At 43.1% G+C, this 15,998-nt stretch overlaps 1 protein-coding gene across 1 annotated transcript in view; it reads right to left on the bottom strand.

Annotated features, from left to right (window-relative positions):
• The window catches only part of LOC126193324 (translin-associated protein X), a 53,362-nt gene that overhangs the window by 6,793 nt on the left and 30,571 nt on the right, over nucleotides 1–15,998 (bottom strand). The gene's annotated exons all lie outside the window — the stretch shown is intronic.

The following is a 15,998-nucleotide window of genomic DNA, read 5'->3' as shown; positions in this document are numbered from 1 at the left end:
TGTGCCAGGCTTCCAAAGTGCCAAATCATCCTTGACACAGACATGCAGTGCCCTAATGTTGGCAGGTGGACAGAACAAAGTCTTACTGTCAAACCTACAATAAATTCTTCCAGTCTTAAAGGATATGCCCCCAGCATAAGGAACAAAGGAGATTATAGAGGGAAACATTCCACGCAGGAAAAATATATCTAAAAACAAAGATGATGTGACTTACCATATGAAAGCGCTGGCAGGTCGATAGACACACAAACAAACACAATCATACACACAAAATTCTAGCTTTCGCAACCAACGGTTTCTTCATCAGGAAAGAGGGAAGGAGATGGAAAGACGAAAGGATGTGGGTTTTAAGGGAGAGAGTAAGGAGTCGTTCCAATCCCGGGAGCAGAAAGACTCACCTTAGGGGGAAAAAAAAGGACAGGTATACACTCACACACACACCCATATCCAACCACACATACACAGACACAAGCAGACATTTGTAAAGGCAAAGAGATTCGGCAGAGATGTCAGTTGAGGCAGAAGTACAGAGGCAAAGATGTTGTTGAAAGACAGGTGAGGTATGAGCGGCGGCAACTTGAAATTCGCGGAGGTTGAGGCCTGGCGGATAACGAGAAGAGAGGATATACTGAAGGGCAAGTTCCCATCTCCGGAGTTCTGACAGGTTGGTGTTAGTGGGAAGTATCCAGATAATCTGGACGTTGTAACACTGTGCCAAGATGTGCTGGCCGTGCACCAACGCATGTTCACCCACAGGGTGATCCTCATTACCAACAAACAATGTCTGCCTGTGTCCATTCATGCGAATGGACAGTTTGTTGCTGGTCATTCCCACATAGAAAGCTTCACAGTGTAGGCAGGTCAGTTGGTAAATCACGTGGGTGCTTTCACACGTGGCTCTGCCTTTGATCGTGTACACCTTCCGGGTTACAGGACTGGAGTAGGTGGTGGTGGGAGGGTGCATGGGACAGGTTTTACACCGGGGGCGGTTACAAGGGTAGGAGCCAGAGGGTAGGGAAGGTGGTTTGGGGATTTCATAGGGATGAACTAACAGGTTACGAAGGTTAGGTGGACGGCGGAAAGACACTCTTGGTGGAGTGGGGAGGATTTCATGAAGGATGGATCTCATTTCAGGGCAGGATTTGAGGAAGTCGTATCCCTGCTGGAGAGCCACATTCAGAGTCTGATCCAGTCCCGGAAAGTATCCTGTCACAAGTGGGGCACTTTTGTGGTTCTTCTGTGGGAGGTTCTGGGTTTGAGGGGATGAGGAAGTGGCTCTGGTTATTTGCTTCTGTACCAGGTCGGGAGGGTAGCTGCTGGATGCGAAAGCTGTTTTCAGGTTGTTGGTGTAATGGTTCAGGGATTCCGGACTGGAGCAGATCCATTTGCCACGAAGACCTAGGCTGTAGGGAAGGGACTGTTTGATGTGGAATGGGTGGCAGCTGTCATAATGGAGGTACTGTTGCTTGTTGGTGGGTTTGTTGTGGACGGACGTGTGAAGCTGGCCATTGGACAGATGGAGGTCAACGTCAAGGAAAGTGGCATGGGATTTGGAGTAGGACCAGGTGAATCTGATGGAACCAAAGGAGTTGAGGTTGGAGAGGAAATTCTGGAGTTCTTCTTCACTGTGAGTCCAGATCATGAAGATGTCATCAATAAATCTGTACCAAACTTTGGGTTGGCAGGCCTGGGTAACCAAGAAGGAGGCTTCCTCTATGCGACCCATGAATAGGTTGACGTACGAGGGGGCCATCCTGGTACCCATGGCTGTTCCCTTTAATTGTTGGTATGTCTGGCCTTCAAAAGTGAAGAAGTTGTGGGTCAGGATGAAGCTGGCTAAGGTAATGAGGAAAGAGGTTTTAGGTAGGGTGGCAGATGATCGGCGTGAAAGGAAGTGCTCCATCACAGCGAGGCCCTGGACATGCGGAATATTTGTATATAAGGAAGTGGCATCAATGGTTACAAGGATGGTTTCCGAGGGTAACAGATTGGGTAATGATTCCAGGCTTTCGAGAAAGTGGTTGGTGTCTTTGATGAAGGATGGGAGACTGCATGTAATGGGTTGAAGGTGCTGATCTACGTAGGCAGAGATACGTTCTGTGGGGGCTTGGTAACCAGCTACAATGGGGCGGCCGGGATGATTGGGTTTGTGAATTTTAGGAAGAAGGTAGAAGGTAGGGGTGCGGGGTGTCCACCAAACCTCAACCTCCTCTCATTGCACACAAACCCAGTCTCTCCCGTCTACTCAATCTCCCACATCCAGCTCCACTCCCTCAAAATTCCAATCAACACAATCTGGAACCACAACACCCTAATTCAGTAGTTAACCTTTCCTCCAAACCTCTCTCCCAATCCGAAACCTCTGTCCTATCCAAAGGCCTCACCTTCAGCCCCACTCCCAGATTCAACCAAACAGCCCTCGTCAAAGGTGCTGTTGAATTTTACACACTATGGACCAAATAAAAAATGTGAGCAATGAATGACCATGTAAAAAGGGCTGTTCTGACCCCTCTGTAAAACATACTTGGTCTGCAATCGCAAGTTCCTATATACTGGCTCCTTGATTGAAACAGTGGCCCTGCACAATACACTTTCAAACCTATTGATCTCATACTACCGCTTCAGATTACCACAATCTACCACGAGCACAATGGCCTCAATCAAACTGTTCAATCAACAGTAGCCAAAGCTCTCCTCATTCATCTATGATATTTCATTCTGGGTTTCCACTGGTGCAAAAAGGCGAACTGCAATGGACAGCTTTCCCATCAAACTTGTTACCTATCTGTGCTACACCAGTGATTCATAACAATCAAAGTGTACCCATCACATTAACAACACTGGAAAACAACAAAAACTTTAGTCATTCTACAAAGAATGGTGGTTGTTGTTGTTGACTTCCATCTGAAAAAAGCTCGCAGTATGGTTACAGTTGCCTGAGACTGCAGTCGTCTGTGTGTGTGTGTGTGTGTGTGTGTGTGTGTGTGTGTGAGAGAGAGATCCATTTTTGACGAAGGCCTTACTGGCCAAAAGCTTTATTCGTGACATTGTTTTAGTTGTGCCTATCTGCAACTCAGCATCTCCACTATATGATGAGTGGAAACTTTCCTTTTCATAATACTGTTACATTCCATCCTATACTTTCCATTGTCCAATAAGTGATATGTATTTAGAACAGGTATGGTGTTAACTTTTTAGGTAGATACTTGATGTCAATAGTTTGTAATATTGATTAATCAGCATATGTTAAAAATAAATTTTTCTCAAGAAGCCTCTTGAAGGAAAAAAAAGGGCAAGCCATCTATAATCAGTGTCATCTTATACTAAGGTACATACAGTATGATGCAAGATTTTAAAAAGGAAAGACAGACAATTTCCTTTGTATAGACTATGAAAGTGATACGTGTAATTAGTTATAGAGCCAAGAAGGAGTCTGTCATGGATTTTCAGTAAATATTTAATAATAATAATAATTATTATTGTAATTAAGTGCCACAAAAAGGATCGGTCTGTCAGATTAAAGCACTCATTAATACACAGTGATTGACCTATCTGAATGTTTGATTATCTACGTAATTAACCAGTAAGAGGCAATTTAATCAGACACCTAATTAAAGTCAGCTTAATTAATTAACCAAAACAGATACAGGATCAGCATGACAGTATATGTTGGCAAATACATACCTTCTTCCTCTACAACATTTATATTACAAGTCTTGTAATATCGAAGATAAAAAATCTATTCACCAGGCGATGTCAGGAGAAAACACGTATGGAATATATAGAAATGCGCAAGTTTTTGAAGCCAAAGGCTCCTTCTTCTGGTAGAAGGACTGAAGGGAAAGGCAGAGAGATGAAGGAAAAGGACTGGCAAGGTATATTAAGTAGGAAGAATTACGGAAAAGTCACCCAGAACCGGGTCACGGAAAACTTACTGGATTGGATGAAAGGGAAAGACTGATTGTAGAGTCTGCACTAGACGAGATTTGAAAACCTGAGAAGTCAAACACTGAAGGCAGGATAATAAACAATACAGACATTTCAAGAAGAAAAACATGGTGCACGCAAAAGTCAATAAGAGCAGACAGCTACATCAATTTACCTGGTAGACAGGTCAGGCAGTGGGGAAAAATAACAGGTAGGAAAATGAAAGATACAGACTCTGACTGTGAGAATCACAGAATTCACCTAAGTAAATTAGAATATTATGGTGTCACTGGCAGTGCTGTGAAATGATTCGACTCTTACGTAACTAACAGGAATCAACGGGTGGTGTGAAAATACCTGTGCAGTAAGCAGTCAGTCTTCATCTGATCAGGAGTTAATTAGTGTACGTGTGGCCGTTAGATGTGCAGTCAGCTGGGGAAGTGTGGGGAGAATGGCAGCGGTGGGGGCTTGCTCAGAGTGCTGCAGGAGAAATATTGAGTGCTGAAGTCTATGCTTATATTTTTTTGTAAATATCAAGTGGAGCCCCTCTATGCCCACACTTGCATTGTGATCACGCACTAAGATCTACTGTAGTGGCGTGGAATAGTAAAGAGTTGGAAACGCGGAATATTGTCAAAGTTTCGTTGCTTATCCCGAGAGCCAGAGACAGTACGTTAGACAAGAAGTAAGAGAATTGCACATACATCAGAATGTGTCGTCACGCAGGGGCAATGGCCTGGTTACGCACAACAGGTGAGAGAGAATTGCTTAGCATGCGGGTTTGTGTTAGACGGAGTCTTTCGTAGAGTGCAAGACAGAGGTATAGCGTCAGTTGTATTGCATTTCACAACTTCGCGTAAGTCTGCCGCAACAACATGTAACTCTGTCGCAAGAACACCTAAGGGGTGAGTACGACAGATGAATCAGCAGTATAAGTGGAACGAATGCGGTCATTACAAACAAGCATGACGTCAGGATGTCGCTCGTGCTTCCTTTAAATACGCCAGCTTTGATAGCAACAAGGCACTCGCACTCACAGCTAGACTTGCAGTTAGATGTGTACTGGGTCGCTGCGTAGCGCTCAGCTCAGTGATCGACATGTTAATCTTTATTAAGGAGATGTTGCAGTAAGGGCGGCCCATCCAGCAGCAGACGTGAGGGGACAGTACCAGCTCTGGTCCTCTCTGCTGCCGCTGTCAATCATCAACCCAGGATTAGCAGGCATCACGGCAGACTCGCTCGCCGCCAATGCTGACCACATCAGTGAGCCATCGTCGAGATCATTCGGGGCCTAGGCCCTGTGCATCCGCCGTCACAACCGGGTGAGCTGACGACGCTGGGGGATTGCAGCCCGTTCCGCCCGTCCACCGCGGACAAGCCACCAGGAGGAGCAGGGAAGAAGACAGGGTGGGATAGATTACACTCCGCACTACGAGAACGCTTCTGGTGCCGACAGCGCCAGGGACTCCAACCCAGAGCCTCTTGCTGTCCGCAGCCGAGCCGCCACCCAGCCGGTCGCCACCAGCCATGCGCAGCCAAAGTAAGGGAATTCCTCCGCTACGTCACAGCACACGGCGCTGCACTAGCAAGACTGGTGCGGCGCGGATCTGGTGTCATCGCTACGAGTCAGCAAGGACTCGGGGAAGGTCGTTGATATCACCAGGCCACATTGTACTCGGCAGGAATAAATATGTTATGAAATAATAATGTTTCTTTGGCGTTTCTGACGCTTCTACAGCCATTTCCTAGCATCCTGACAACTGGAGAGGTCACTGCTCGGCCATCCAGTCCACCGTAGGCGACTGGGACCACTGGGGCGCTTACAGATTTGGTGTCAGAAGAGGTCGCGCCCACTGATTACAGATTTTGTGCCAGAAGTGGTCGCGCCCACAGCCTACAGATTTGGTATCAGATGTCCTCGCGCCCACCGCCTACAGATTTGGTGTAGTGGTAAGTGCATGAGGCGATTTTTTAATAACTATGGATGCACGTTCTTTATTGGGAGTGCACTTTGTGAGACCTGCGGAAACAGCAGATTTATCTGGGTTTAAGGGAAACAGTTGGGAAACATACTTGGTACCAGTCAGTTGTACTGTGTGTAATTTAACGAGGCATGGGGAGCCATGCACGACGTTTGTACCAGTAGAATGTTCAATTTGTAGACGGTTTGGTCACGCAGCGCACAATTGTAAAGAGTGTCGCTGGGCAATAACAAGGCGGAAGGATTAATTTTGTTTAGTTGTGCATTGTGAAGAGAGTGTCGCTGGGCAATGACAAGGCGGAAGGATTAATTTTGTTTAGTTGTGCATTGCGAATCTTGTTTGTCTTCTTGTGTGTAGTGCTCAACTGTGGCAAAGGAGTTGAGTGGCTAATGTAGTTATTGTTCTGAGGCGTAAATTCAGTATAGAGTAAGTTGTTGGTAATTTGCACAAATCATGCCGGAAACAAGATCCGTTAGTACTGAAGTGAGTATAGCTGCTCTGACGGAGCAAGTCTCAAAATTGTTAGAAGAGAACGCGCAGCATAAGTTATGTCATGTAGAATTAATGACGCAAATGGAGACCTTGCGTTCGGCGCAAGAGTCGCAAACGGGTTCAAGTTAGTGCAAGTCAGTAGCAATGTCCAACCTTGCAATGTATCCTTCAGTAGCTAACCTGATCACGCCTTTCTCGGGTAAAACAACAGAGGATGTCACAGCGTTCATTAACGATGTTTTGGCAACAGCTGCAATGAGCAATTGGTCGGACGTAACTACGTTACATATGGCAAATTTGTGACTTGCAGGGGAAACCAAGACATTTGTGATGTACCATGAGACGCTTAGTAAGGCGAGCATGTTTGAAGAATTGGCAGATGGGTTACAACAAAGATATCGTAAGCAGAATAGTGCAAGATTTTTTAGGGAGAAGTTAGCTAATTTGACACAGAAGGTCAATGAGACAGTGGAGTCTTTTTCAGATAGGATACGGAAAATTAATTCGCAGACCTATGAATTATCGGGTAATCCTGATGCGGATAGTGTATTACTACGAGAGGCAGAAAACAGAGCCCTCGATGTATTCCTCAGGGGAATTCCTGCAGAATTTTCTCGTAGGGTTAGGATGGAGAATCCGGGGGATTTAGCTGCAGAACACCATATTGCAATGCATCTGCAGGAGGTAGACATTGCAACAAGGGTTCACAATGATAAATGCATCTTGGCATCGGAGAGGAATTGTTACCGTTGTGGGAGGAAAGGTCACATGAAGGCTCAATGCAGACAGCCGCAGTGCTATGCTTGTAAACGCTACGGTCACAAGGTGAATGAGTGTCGTGGTAAGCAGAATGTTAATGGGAATAAACAGGAAAAAGCGTTAAACGGGAACGGGAGTGTTTCGGCCGTTGGAAGACATTCCCGGTAAACAGAAGTACGGTGAATACTAGTACAGAGACGAATTGTTGCTTGATGGGTGTTGTAAGGAATAACTGATGTAAGTTTTTGATTGATACAGGGGCACATGTATCTGTTGCTAGTCTAGACCTCGTGGGTAGGAGAAGACTAGGTACTCCTAGGTATAGATTATGTGGAGTAGGGAATAATGAGTTGCAATCATTGGGTACAACACAGCTCGTTTTTAAGATTGGAACTGTAGAGTTCGCAGAGCAAATGGAAGTGTTGCCAACTGTGGGACAAGGGTATTCTGTGATTCTCGGACTGGGCTTCCTCGATAAACACCATGCCAAAATTAATCTCCCACATTGTACAGTTGAAATTAGTGGAAACTTGTTTTCAGTGGATACAATAGCTGTAAATGTTTCTACGTCGCGAGGTGCACCCGTTGCTAAGATGTCACCAATTGTACTGTGTACAAGGGCATTAAAGATGATTACGCATGTCAAAGTGCCTTCGGGTACGGGGAAGTTAGTTCGGTTGTCAGTAGGTACCGATGTACCACAGCAGAGACTATGTGTGGTGAAGCCACTGCAAGGCAATGAAGCATTGGTTGAAATGCATTGTTTTATTAGGAGTAGCGTTGCGCGCGTAACGGATATAAATGGGGAACTGATGATTCCGGTCAGTGTAGATAATTTTGGGGCAGATGAAATGGATCTCCCAAAGGGTTTAGTGGTAGCAAGTTTGGAAATACTCGACGATGAGGATATAGGTGAATCCCATGGTGATTATAACGTCAAGCACACCGTCAAGGCATCTGTACTACGTGATAATATTCGTCATTTGGAGAATGGTGATCGGATAGCTATGGAAGCTTTGTTATTAGAGTATTTAGATTTGTTTAATTCAGAAGGTCCATTACCAGCAACTCCTATTACACAGCACCGTATACCGACTGGCGATAGTCCGCCGGTCTATAGAAAACCATACAGGATAGCGAAACACCTACAACCACTAGTGGAAGAATTCATTAATCAACAGCTAAGGGACAGTATTATAGAGAACAGTGAAAGCCCGTGGTCTGCCAACATAGTGGTAGTTCCTAAGAAGTAATTGCACGGTACTAAAAAGTATAGGTTTTGTTGTGACTATCGTTTATTGAATGCACGAACTGTAACAGATGCGTATCCAATACCGAACATCATGGGATGGATCGGGAATAGTGGGACGTAATATAAATAGATAAACAGTGATAAGATTGGAATCAGTATTAAGTGTAAATAGATTATTAGTGGAAAAAAAAGTTTGACAGTGTTGAAGGAGTAGTTGTAAGATACCTGTAGAGTATAAATAAGTATGGCGAGCACAACCAGTAAGTCCAGAATTGTAAAATTCGGGACAATTTTCTTAAAGGAGGGGGATGTGTAGTGGCGTGGAATAGTAAAGAGTTGGAAATGCGGAATATTGTCAAAGTTTCTTTGCCTATGCCAAGAGCCAGAGACAGTACGTTAGACAAGTAGTAAGAGAATTGCACATATATCAGAATGTGCCATCACGCAGGGGCAATGGCCTGGTTACGCACAACAGGCGAGAGAGAATTGCTTAGCACGCGGGTTTGTGTTAGACAGAATCTTTCGTAGAGTGCAAGACAGAGGTATAGCGTCAGCTGTATTGCATTTCACAACTTCGCGTAAGTCTGCCGCAACAACATGTAGCTCTGTTGCAAGAACACCAAAGGGGCGGGTACGACAGATGAATCAGCAGTATAAGTGGAACGAATGCGGTCATTACAAACGAGCATGACGTCAGGAAGTTGCTCGTGCTTCCTTTAAATACGCCAGCTTTGATAGCAACAAGGCACTCGCATTCGCAGCTAGACTTGCAGTTAGATGTGTACTGGGTCACTACATAGCGCTCAGCTCAGTGATCGACATGTTAATCTTTATTAAGGAGATGTTGCAGTAAGGGCGGCCCATCCAGCAGCAGACGTGAGGGGACAGTACCAGCTCTGGTCCTCTCTGCTGCCACTGTCAACCATCATCCCAGGATTAGCAGACATCGCGGCAGACTCGCTCGCCGCCAATGCTGACCACATCAGTGAGCCGTCGTCGAGATCGTTCGGGGCCTAGGCCCTGTGCATCCGCCGTCACAACCGGGTGAGCCGACGACGCTGGGGGATTGCAGCTCTTTCCGCCCGTCCACCGCGGACAAGCCACCAGGAGGAACAGGGAAGAAGACAGGGTGGGATAGAGTACACTCCGCACTACGAGAACGCTTCTGGTGCCGACAGCGCCGGGGACTCCAACCCGGAGCCTCTTGATGTCCACAGCCGAGCCGCCACCCAGCCGGTCGCCACCAGGTCGTTGATATCACCAGGCCACATTGTACTCGGCAGGAATAAAGATGTTATGAAATAATAATGTTTCTTTGGCGTTTCTGACGCTTCTACAGCCATTTCCTAGCATCCTGACAACTGGAGAGGTCACCGCTCGGCCATCCAGTCCACCGTAGGCGACCGGGACCACCGGGGCGGCTACACTACTGTCACCTCGGCTTTGGTTAGTATCTGAAAAGATTCATCGCAGATGGGTAACTGCGATGTGATCCTTGCTTCTCAGCCCAATCATGGTCACATGAAGGGAGATCATAGAAATGAAGCAATCCTGCAGAAGAGTGGGGCAGAGGAAAAAAGTACCACAGCTTGAAGAGGTGTGGGGAAAGAAATCTCCATGACAGAACAGGCTAGGAAATACGGCAGCTAGCAGAAATTTCATTCTGCTGCAACAGTTTTGGGATTCAGGATCAGGGTTGCCACAAGTTTCCCCAACTGAAATTCTCTGATATTTTCCTGATTTTCAGACAAGTTTTAGAATTTTTCCCTGACAGATTCTGAGATCTCAAGGATAAGTTGACAATCTGTCTTTGCCGCTATGGTATAACAAACAACAGTTCAAATGAGGAAATATCTATAAAAAACTTGCAAGCAGATGCTGTTTCCTGATGTGAGCAAAAACCTTAAGTACTAACATCAACATCTTTTGTTATGAACTGTTTTTAGATGGAAGAAACAAGCCAAATGGTATGTATGTTTCATAAAGACCACTGATGTTAGTTTGTTTCAATAAAATGAAATACATTTGGTGACAAAAATGTGCATTTCCTTGGAGTCACAAGAAGGATTTAAAATATCTTCATTGGTTTCAGAAGTAACCTCACAAATAAAATAGGCCTCTTGAAAGAAGTGTATAAGGCAGGGAAGAATCGTGTAAACCAACACTATAGGTGACTGCCAATAAAATGTTGGTTCTCTATGTTTTTTATTGTAGGTTATTACCCATTGTGCTACATCTATTATTTTACAGGTATTGTGTGATTTTTCTTTCAAGAAAGATATGAATACGTAACGTACAAACTGCCAGCGACTGACACAATTTTCTTCTTCTTATAGTCCATATTTTCTAACATATAAACTACTTATGACATGCCAAAATGTACTAGAACAAATAAAATGCCACACTGTACGACATACTTGTGGTGAGACAGTCAAAATTGCTGAAATCCATCACCCATGGCCTATGGGATGCTGAATCCTGGGTCTATGGATAAACCACGAAAATCCGCCACACATTACACCACACACAGGCAGACGCAGCATGCGGGCAGATCAGCGAGACTAGATCTGATGGGCAGGGCCTACACATTAGTGGGAACAAAATGGCTTCAGATTGGCAGGCCCGCTCCATTACAGAAATGGCCCGTAGGGCACACACACACACACACACACACACACACACACACACACACACACACACAAGAAGTGGAGGTAGCGCTGACTGCAAGCTGAGGTGACTGGTAGGAAGGGGAAAAGCAAAAGTAATGAAGGAATGGGGAAGCGGTGCACATACTCCGCTGCACCCAGCCAGCGATGATGCATCACACCTCAGTAAACAAACCATTTCATCTACTGAGACAAAAATGAGATTTTTCCAGTGGTTTTTTTTTTCTTCAAATTTCCCTGATTTCCCTGACATGTTTGAAATGCCCTGATTTCCAGAACCTGTGGCAACCCTGAGGATAAAGACTTATTTGTTAGTACTATTAACATGCATGCAGGGAGCATGTTTCTGTTGAACCTGCAAATCTAAAATTTTTCATTACAGGCTTAAACAAGGAACCAATTGGAAGCAGTGATAAATCAAACACTCATGGTGTGAAGGAGATATCAAAAAATATATCCTTCGCTGTTAAAATGATAAAAAATGCAGCGGACGATGTTACATACTACACTGTTCAAAATGTAAAATACAGAGCTTCTACAATGTCGATTTTTTTGTCAACTGACCTTCCATTTACTCGCTGTCTGCAGAATGGAAAGGTCGTAATTCATAATCATCATTGCTAGTGTCCTCAGTATCGCTGGCACAAAACACAATAACCATTTCTTTCACTTCGTCTGTCAATTTTTCTTGGTCTGCATGTGTTTTCTCAATGTCTTCCACATTTCTGCAAATTACTGCCTAGCTAGATTCCACATGTTCTCCAGCTTAAAAGTAACATTCTTTGCAGCCACCCACTTCTTTGCCAGTGCCCATACCATTTTTGTTAGTGTTTAGTTTGGGATGGTAAGGGGGTAAACACAGAACAGAAAGACCATAATGTGCCAGAAGTTTATCTGCACTGAAAATCTTTCCAGGTTTGTCACTTTCCATTAAGGCAAACAACTCAATCTTTGTGTTTTCCTGGTCAAACTGAATGTTACAAGAATCAAGCCAATAGGCCAACTCAGCTTTATTGCTATGCATTATAGGTGGTTTTTCATGCAGAACATTATCGGACAATGACCAAGTTTTTCAGGAAGTTAGGTATCAGCTTATTATGTTCCAGCCACCTGATAAGAAATATATTCGTTCAGTCAAAGAGTGACACTGGTTTATGCATGTGCTTTAGTCAGATAGCAAAAGATAAATCAAATTCCTTAAAAAAATTGCAGCATTCATTTCTTCATGGTAATCTGCTTTTTTCATTATGGATTTGAAAATTAAAAGTGCTTTTGGCATGAAACTTAACTTTCCTCCTACGGTCAGAAACATTTCATAAACATGTTAAATTGATGGAATTTTCAGTTGCTGCTTGGTAGAAGATGTTTAAGTTTAAAGGAAATTCTCACTTTCTTCTGTCCTACAATATTGTAGACCAGAATAAAGTGAAAGTTTGTTTTAACTTTAGGCATGTTATTACCTTGCAGTCTGCCCCAGCTATATGTCCTCCTCAGATATTTTTGTTATCAGCATGTTCTATAATGAGACACTGTCCTTTTAAAATTGACACCTTTACTTCCTCACTTAAGCCACCTGTCAACTCATTAGGTGTAGTATGCGAATTATGAATGTAGGCTTCATCAACATATATGATCGATCTACCGTCTTCACGGTACGTTTTTATTTTATTTAAATACTCAATATGTTTACAATGTGTTTACAATGTATTTCCAAGCATTTCACAAGCACTTTCTGGTTTTCTGTTCTTTTGTGTCACCTGGTAAATGTCAGACATGTTAATTACACAAAAATATGTAAGTAATACAAGGAAATAAACAAACTGACACACCTGAAACCTAACTTGTCGAGTAGGTATCATGATGAAGAAATACTTAACATAGGTATTTTCTCTTATTATGGGAAAAAGTGTCTTAATTGTGGGATGCTGTCTGTTTGTAACAGGGAAATTGTGTATCAGTCTCCACAAACTTGTATGTCAAAACTGTCTACAAGTAAACTTTTTGTCTCTTTATTCCTTGAATGAAGAAGCCCTGACAACTACTTTGTCTCCCTCTTTCTTTACTCTTCTTGTTGTGCAAAGTGAAAACCAGTAGCAGCCAGAACCCTTTCTAGGACATTTTTGTATAGGATTTTTAACCCTACTTTTGCCTCTCCCGACTTAAATTTAGTTCAATGCCACGCTGTGTATACTGGTACAATCACTAGACGTGCACCGAATAATAGATGGCAGCGGACTGAGGTGGCCGCCCCTTCCAAACAAGCGAATGAACTCACCCAGTGCTCTGGTCGAAAACCCATGACTGTGCATCAGCCACATTATCCTGAGTGTGCTATACATGTGGTGTTTCTTAAGGTTCCATCTTAGGCCCAATGCTTTTTCTTGTGTACATGAATGATCTCTCGTATGCTATATTACCAGATTCTAACTTCTGTTTTGTTTGCAGATGATACAAACATTGCAACAGGTAGCAAGTCAAGTACAGATTCATAAATGGCTGCTAAACAAATTTTCGCTGACATTAATAAATGGTTTAAAGTGAATTACTGTCATTAAATATTGAAAAGACTCACTCTATGCAGTTCATAACCCGTAAGATATTTCTTTCCAGCATGTGTATAACATATGAAGATATGCACATCAAAGAGGTTGACAATGTTAAATTTCTGGGATTACAACATGATGATACGTTCAGTTGGGAAGGACATACCACAGAGTTGCTGAAGTGCCTAAAGAAATCTGTATTTGCAGTGAGAATGATGTCAGATGAAGAAGATATAAATATAACAAAATTTGCATGCCTTGCTTACTTTCATTCCATTATGACATATAGGATCAAGTTCTGGGATAACTCATCAAACCAAACAAAGCTTTTAGCATGCAGAAGCATGTAATAAAACTCATTTGTGATGTAAATTCAAGAATATCATGTACAAACCTGTTCAAGGAACTTTATATTCTAATCACTGCTTCTCACTCTATACATTCCTTAATAAAATTTGTTGCAAGTAATACCGTGTATACTCGAATAATCCGCGCATGTTTTTTCCCAGATTTTAGGATGAAAAACGGGTGTGCGGATTATTCAAAACATTGTTGGTACTGCTCCGCCTCCAACAATACATCCCATTATACTATTGCATTGCTGCGGCCTCAGTCTGTGATGCATCAGTAGCACGTTAGGAGTGAAGTATTAACGTCTTCAAACTTGTTAATTATGGCTACAAGTTCTCGTTATCGCTCGTACACTGCTAAAGAAACAGTGAAAATGATTGAAGAAGCCGAGAATATTGGAAACCGTGCAGCAGGAAGACTGTACGACGTGAGTGAGAGTTGTATTCGCGACTGGCGAAAAAATAAAACGCAGCTTCAAGAAACTAATAGTAATCGCCGGGCATTTCACGGCCAAAAAGCGAAGCATCCGGATCTCGAGAAAAGGCTCTGCGATTATGTAGATGAGAAGCGACAATACGGATGCGTGGTGACGAGTGAAATGTGCCAACTTAAAACATTGTCTTTAGCCAAAAAACTAAACATTACCAGTTTCAAAGCTAGCAGGGGCTGGCTATCAAGATTTTTCAACCGAAATGGTTTACGATTCCGGAGGAAAACTACTATAGCTCAGCGGCTTCCAGGCAATTACGAGGAAAAAATAGTGAATTTTTATCATTAAGTGATAAATCTGCACCGTAAACAGTCCTATATATTATCGCAAATTGGTAATGCGGACCAAATGCCAGTCTATTTTGAGATGCCGCTCGACAACACAGTGAACAGGAAAGGAGAATCCAGCATCATGATACGAACTGGCGGCATTGAGAAACAAAGATGTACAATGATGTTGTGTGTAACTGGCAATGGACGAAAGCTACCACCTTACATGATATTTAAAAGGAAAACTATTCCGAAAATATCAGTAAAAGGCATACCGGTATTTTTATGAGAGCGAATCCGAAAGGGTGGATGGACAATGAACTTATAATTGACTGGGCGACACAGGTTTGGCAACGTCGTCCTGGTGCGTTACTGAATTTACGCAACATGTTGGACCTGGACAGCTTCCACGGACGTACAACTAAGGAAGTGCGAGACAAATTACAAAAAGGGAAAACTGACTTGGTCATTATCCCTGGAGGCCTAACATCCATCCTACAACCACTAGATGTGTGTATAAATCAGCCATTCAAAGCTGCGCTTAAACAGCGATATACGTAATGGATGGCCGATGAAAACCATAACTTCACACCTAGTGGAAAAATCAAACGGCCGGATTTGTCCCAGATTTGTGAATGGGTGAAAAGTGCATGGGACTCCATTCCGCAACCACTGGTGAAAAAATCCTTCAAAAAATGTGGAATCACAAATTCACTGGATGGAACAGAGGACGACGCTCTATGGGAAGATGGTGAAGACGACAATGATTCTCCCACTAGTGATGACGATGAAAGTGATGAATAGAGTGGTAAGAGAGGAAACATACCGGTATTGACTAAAATATTTTATTGCACATACCGTATTAGGTTGGAACAATTTTTTTTTGTAAATAAAACAAATTAAACAAATTAAAGCAAAAAATAATTTTTTTCCCCTCTTCCCCAAAATTGGGGTGCACGGATTATTCGATGGCGCGGATTATTCGAGTATATACAGTCTATCTCTATTTCCACCCAACAGCTCAATACATAGTATCAATAATAGGAATAAGAACAATCTACATAAAAACCTAAAAACACTTACCTTGGTCCAAAAAGAGGTCCAATATTCAGGAACACACATTGTCAATAAATTGCCAGCAACCATTAAAAACATGGTTTTAGATAAAGCACGGTTTAAACAGAGTTTGAAAGACTTTTTGATAGGCAACTACTCCTAAGCTGTAGATGAATATCTTAACAGAGACTGTTAGACTAGCTTACGTAAA

This window comes from Schistocerca nitens, chromosome 1, assembly GCF_023898315.1.
Source record: "Schistocerca nitens isolate TAMUIC-IGC-003100 chromosome 1, iqSchNite1.1, whole genome shotgun sequence".
NCBI classification, from domain to species: domain Eukaryota; kingdom Metazoa; phylum Arthropoda; class Insecta; order Orthoptera; family Acrididae; genus Schistocerca; species Schistocerca nitens.
The sequence above is the reverse complement of the archived record's forward strand: the minus strand, read 5'-3'. Positions and strand labels throughout refer to the sequence as shown.